Raw genomic sequence first — 6534 nt, forward strand, 5'->3', positions numbered from 1 at the left:
CAAAGGCAAGGGAAGCAAGGGCAAAAATGAACTATTGGGACTTCATCAAGATAAAAAGCTTTTGCACAGCAAAGGAAACAGTCAACAAAACCAAAAGACAGCCGACAGAATGGGAGAAGATATTTGCAAATGACATATCAGATAAAGGGCTAGTATCCAAAATCTAGAAAGAATTTATTAAACTCAACACCCAAAGAAGAAATAATCCAATCAAGAAATGGGCAGACGACATGAACAGACATTTTTCCAAATAAGACATCCAAATGGCCAACAGACACATGAAAAAGTGCTCAACATCGCTCGGCATCAGGGAAATCCAAATCAAAACCTGAATGAGATACGACCTCACACCAGTCAGAATGGCTAAAATTAACAAGTCAGGAAATGACAGATGTCGGCGGGGATGCAGAGAAAGGGGAACCCTCCTACACTGTTGGTGGGAATGCAAGCTGGTGCAGCCACTCTGGAAAACAGTGTGGAGGTTCCTCAAAAAGTTGGAAATAGAGTTACCGTACGACCCAGCAATTGCACTACTGGCTATTTACCCCAAAGATACAAATGTAGGGATCCAAAAGGGTATGTGCACCCCAATGTTTATAGCAGCAATGTCCACAATAGCCAAACTATGGAAAGAGCCAAGATGTCCATCGACAGATGAATGGATAACGAAGATGTGGTATATATATACAATGGAATATTATGCAGCCATCAAAAGGAATGCAATCTTGCCATTTGCAACGACGTGGATGGAATTGGAGGGTATTATGCTGAGCGAAATAAGTCAATCAGAGAAAGACGTGTATCATATGATCTCACTGATATGAGGAATTCTTAATCTCAGGAAACAAACTGAGGGTTGCTAGAGTGGTGGGGGGTGGGATGGATGGGGTGGCTGGGTGATAGACATTGGGGAGGGTATGTGCTATGGTGAGCACTGTGAATTGTGTAAGACTGTTGAATTGTAGACCTGTACCTCTGGAACAAATAATACATTATATGTAAAATAAAAAAAGAAGATAGTAGGAACGGTAAAATGAAGGGGGGGAAATCAGAAGGGGAGATGAACCATGAGAGACTATGGACTCTGAGAAACAAACTGAGGGTTCTAGAGGGGAGGGGGGTAGGGGATGGGTTAGCCTGGTGATGGGTATTAAAGAGGGCATGTATTGAATGGAGCACTGGATGTTACACGCGAACAATGGATCAGGGAACACCACATCAAAAACTAATTATGTAATCTATGGTGATTAACATAATATAATAAAATTTTAAAAAAGAATATAAAAAAGAAAAAAGAAAAGGATTTAGCTTTTATTGAGTGATTATAAATATACATATATGTTATAGAATGCGTGATTATAAATATACATAATATGTTACAGAATGAATGCTTGCGCCTTCCCCAAAATTAATATATTGAAGTCCTAATTTGGAGATGGAGTTTTGGGCAGGTAATTAGGATTAGATTAGGCTTGGGGGGTGGAACTTTCATGATGGAATTACTGGTCTTGTAAGAAAAGCAAGAGAGAAATTTCTCTCTTTCTCTGCACTCATGTACCAAGGAAAGGCCACGTGAGGACTTAGCAAGAAAGCAGCTGTCTACAAGCCAGGAAGAGAACCCTCACCCAAACCCAGCCCTCCTGGCACTCTGATCATGAACTTCTGACCTCTAAAACTGTGAGAAAATAAGTCCTTGTTGTTTAAGCCACCCGGCCTGTGGTATTTTGTTATATATATATACATATGCTATACAGTACAGCTACAGTGTCAAATCGGTTTTAAGTCAAGCCGGAAATACAATTTTCTTTGAAAATATCCTCTTTTTATTCTCTTCTCACTTCCTCAGTCCACTTTTACTAGCTTTCTGGTAACAAAGGTGCTAATTGTGCAGTTCTTTGCCTAAAATTGCCTAATAATCGGTTTCAATTACAACTTTTCCAGTTGTATTTCTAAAATGCTAGTTTTCTGAAATTTGAGCAAAAACATGAGCTTTGGGAGGTGTGTCTCTCTGCTGATTGAAATGTCTTTTGTTAAAGTATTTTACAAACTGTGTCACAAAAATTAAAATAAAAAGTCTTCCCTAATATGCGTATTACAATTTTATTGGTAGGGATTTTATAGGTTGCCCTGGCTCTAAGAAGAAAACAGTATTTTCTTAATTGAGTGAGAGATCCTTGTCCATTATATGGAATTCCTTCTGTCTATAGTTATTGTTTGCTTGCTTGCTTACCAATTAATTGAATATTTCTCTTATTATCAGATGTTTCCTTTGGTTAAAACAGATGGGGCTTCTGACTTTTCTTTTGGGGGTTTAGCTATCTAATTTCATACATAAGAGACTATAAGGCAGAGTTGAATTTTGCCTGCCAACACAGGCTCTCAAGAGCCAGTGACTTTTTTGCCTCTCCTGGCTCCATTTTATATTCAGGTAGTTTCTCCTGAGTTCTTTAGAAGTCCCATGTCATCTCTGTGATTATTGCCATGTTTGTTTTCTCTAGGTTTCTGTCTTTGATTTTTGCAGGAGTGCTCGGCACCACAGGATGGTAAATCCTTTAAGGACACAGAGACTCACTTCACTTCCTGGAGCACCTCTTACTCTCATTTCCTTCATCTCTTTCCTTGTTCCTTGTGTCACTTCTCAGCACTGCTTCCTCCTCCTGTTCCTGCTCCATCCCCTCCCCTTTTCCCTCTTTCCCTAGTCTTTCTCTTCTCCTTCTCTTTTCTGTCATGTCCAGCATTTGTATTCAGGCTCCTTGGCTCACGTTTTTTCTAGATCTCTGTGGGATTTTCACCAGCTTTCTGCAAGATGGGTGGGACTGTTTATCATTTCTCAGTCAAGACTGTTTTTAGGAGGAGAAATAATTGCCTTCTTGGCATTCATCTCCAGTAAACAAACACAGAAGAAGCAAGCAAACCAGCAAGACTGGGGGGCGGGGGCGGGGGTTAGGGCAGAAATGGTTCTTCGGACCTCTGCTCTTGAACTCTTAACTATGAGCAGAGGTTCTGTAAGAAATCTGTAATGTTTTCAAATCCAAAGGGCAGGGAGATTATGAGTTAACATCTGGGCCCATAACATTTCTAAGAATGAGATGATATATCATTTGGGGGAAAAACTGAACTCCTCCTATAAAGAACGTGGCTCACCTTGTGCGGTACTTCCCCCACAGACATAAATGTGATATTTATGTCCTAGGGAAAACAAGGTCACAAAAATAAAGTGAATTGACGGTATTATAGAGACTCAAAAAATACATTTTTTCCAACTTCGTTTGGATTCTCCATCTTTCATGGCAGCTTTGGTTTTTATGCTTATGAGTCATAGTAAGAAAATTTCAAAACAAAGCTGACAAGATTTATGGAGATTTCATTCCCTTATTTTTAAAAGAAACACTTTTATTGGAGGAAGGTAGGCATTCATCTCTCTCATATGTCGTTGTCTCGATTGCATTGAGCACACACCATAGCAAAAATGTTCATCTGGTTGTTTACAGAGAAACAAATAATCCTATTAAGTTTAGACTAGAAAAATTTAAAGAGCCACATAATTCTGAACTTTGGAGTCAAAGAGATCTGGCTTTACCTCTTGTTCCCTGTGTGGCCACGGACAACTTACTTAAGCTCATTGAGCCTGAATTTTCCGATCTAGAAAACCAAACTAATTGTTTCTACCTCTTAGGGTTATCATGAGAATTCAGTGAGGCAATAGCACATAGGGCACAGTTAGCAGCATGCCTGGCATGGAGTAAATGCTCAATAAATACTAGATCACATTATTAGAATGTACTGTTATGATCATTTTGCATTTTCATTGTCTATGACTTATTAACAGCAGTAGGTAGTGTATTTTCCTCCACTACTAACTGGAAACCTCAGTCAATTCACTTAGCCTTCTTTATCCCTCGTATATATATATCCTCCTAAATGAGATGTTCTTTACATATAGAGGATTATGACAGCTACTTAACTCTCCATATGCTATTTTTAGATCTGCATTTTGTTGTCCAAATGATAATATTTAATGACAGCGGTTCTGTGACATGCTAGTTCTATGGTTTGAGTTACAAAAGGAACTTTAGGGTGCTATGGATCTGCTCCTTTTCCCTCATCACACAAACACATTCTCTGTGATTACTGTTGATGATAGCCAGAATCTGTATTAAATTAATACATAATGACAATAACTCATTGTAATATACAACCTCTTATAACACATAGTTTTGACCTTACTAATTTCCAAATAAAAATAACTGTCTTTCTGTCTCTGTCCCTTCTATCTAATAACTGAGACCTTCATATATGTAAGTTAATAATAGAATCCAGTTGCTAGTGTTCTGCTAACTAGAAATTAATTATGTACATATTGTTTTGCTTCTTCTGAGGAAGACTGAATTCAACTGAGTTTAAAATGTCTTGACCAAACAAAAAAGCAGAAAATAGTAACTGGTAAAACCAGGATTCAACATTGGTCTGTCAGTCACAAAGGAAGTGGCTTTAACTATCACATATGACCATACAGTGTATGGATCACTGCTAAGGAAGATTTTTTAGGCAGCCGTTATAGGGAAAGATATTCCCCAAAGTGAACAATACCAAACTGTGGTGTATGTGGTATTGCTTTCCTTTTCCCATGCATTATTCAGGTGGTTGTTGACCCATAGGGGCTACACCTGTTACTCTACAGACAGCCTACAAATCTTACAGTATAAATAATAGAAGAGCTTGATGGATTCTTGTGAATTTACACACCATGCCAAGTTTCCAGCAATCTAACTCTACCAGTTTCTGTGTTAGTTGACACAGGGTGGAATATTTACACTGCTGATTTCTCGGAAAGGTAGGAAGAGCTGTGTGGAAATAAAGGATCATTTAGCTCATCTATTGGCTGGAACCTATATTTTAAAAATGTAGGCTAGATGCATTCTTAACAGATAATCTTTAAATCATCCCAGCTGCGTTTGATATATGGAGAAACCACAGGAGGTGGTATATGTTCAAGTGGCTACAGACATTTGCTGGGGGTGTTTTTTCGCATGTGTGTGCAAAACTCCAGAGCAAATGCAATTTGTCTTCCAAAAATGACATTATACAGCTTTACATGAACTTGGCATGAGTTAAGGCATCTTTTGTGCTTCACGGTTAGTATTTAGATACAGAAATTAGTCATGAAAGATGTAATGCAGTTATTTATAGATGACTGCTTTGCTAAAATAATTTTGGTTGCATACAAGAAATCCTGTCTTCTCCAAATTGTGTCAGATTTTCACTGTCTTCAGATTATACTTCAGAGCATAGTTTCAATGGCTTATCTACACACATACACATGCACACACACACACACACACACACACACACACACACATACCCCTTGGGGTCCTTGGTTAGGAATTAGAGAGTAGTGACTTGGCTTTTCTGCAGGAGAGCTTCTTTGCTGAACATCTCAGATCCTAGCCCTTGGGTGTCCCATTTCTGGAATTCCTTCCCAGAGCAGTTCAATCTTCTTGATGTGGTGCTAGTGGGTGTGGCTTCTGGGGAATATGCCTCACTTAGTCACATGACTAAAATGAGACAGCCCAAATCTGCTATTGCCAATTACTGATAATACCATCAAGGCAAGTCTTTGTTTAGAACTTTGGAACTTTTATTTGATGCATCAAGATGACTTGATAGAATTGTGATAAATTTCTCTCTACTAGTTCATTAAATAATATTCTTGCTCTATATTTGTATTTTGATGATTTGTTACTAAAGTTTAAATGAACGTGTTAAAAACATCAGAAAAAAAAATTCACCTGGTCCTCCCCACTTGGATTTGCCAGTGAAAAAGCCCCATCCAAAATCATTCCTTTCCACTATTTTCTGTCTCAGCTCCCTTTTTATTTACTTCATAGCATTCATTCATCACAATTTGTAATTACTTTACTTCTTTTACATCAACTTCATAGAGCACAGATCTTGCCTATTTTTTTTTTACCATTGGACCAAGCAAGCACTCTGAATGGCAAAATGAAGTCCCTCAATAAATATTTATTGAATTAATGAGTGAAGTATATTCTTAGTCCCCTTTATCTATTTCACTCCAAAATATGGAACATTTCATGAATTGCATGTCATCCTTGTGCAAAGGCCATGCTAATCTCTGTATCATTTCAATTCTCGAGTATGTGCTGTTGAAGCGAGGACTATCCTATAAGATTTTAAGACATATATTCTAAACTGCAGGTCCTGGGTTCTGAGCTGGGTGTGCTTTCATGTAGCTTTATAAATAATGTTTGAGAGGGCAAACAAGAGGTAGACTTCAGAATATATAAAAATATTTTTCCACAGACAGCCAAGCTGAGAATGGTAGACTTTCGGTGGAAATATTGGGGAAAGGAAGGAAGGGAGTTTGAATAAGTATGGGAATTATATTTGCTTTAATCTAGCCTTAATATATTAAGTTAAAATTCCATACTGAGTTGGAGAAAGAATAGTCTTAATATTAAATAAAAAAGTGGTTTTGCCACTGTTAAGCCAGACTCTAGAACAAGCATAGAC

At 38.0% G+C, this 6534-nt stretch overlaps 1 non-coding gene across 1 annotated transcript; it reads right to left on the reverse strand.

Annotated features, from left to right (window-relative positions):
* Positions 1–6077: 6077 nt before the first annotated feature.
* On the reverse strand, positions 6078–6180 carry LOC118529487 (U6 spliceosomal RNA). The gene has a single exon (XR_004914154.1). It is a non-coding gene; the product is annotated as a U6 spliceosomal RNA (small nuclear RNA).
* Positions 6181–6534: the final 354 nt, after the last annotated feature.

Source organism: Halichoerus grypus, chromosome 3 (genome assembly GCF_964656455.1).
Source record: "Halichoerus grypus chromosome 3, mHalGry1.hap1.1, whole genome shotgun sequence".
Taxonomy (NCBI): domain Eukaryota; kingdom Metazoa; phylum Chordata; class Mammalia; order Carnivora; family Phocidae; genus Halichoerus; species Halichoerus grypus.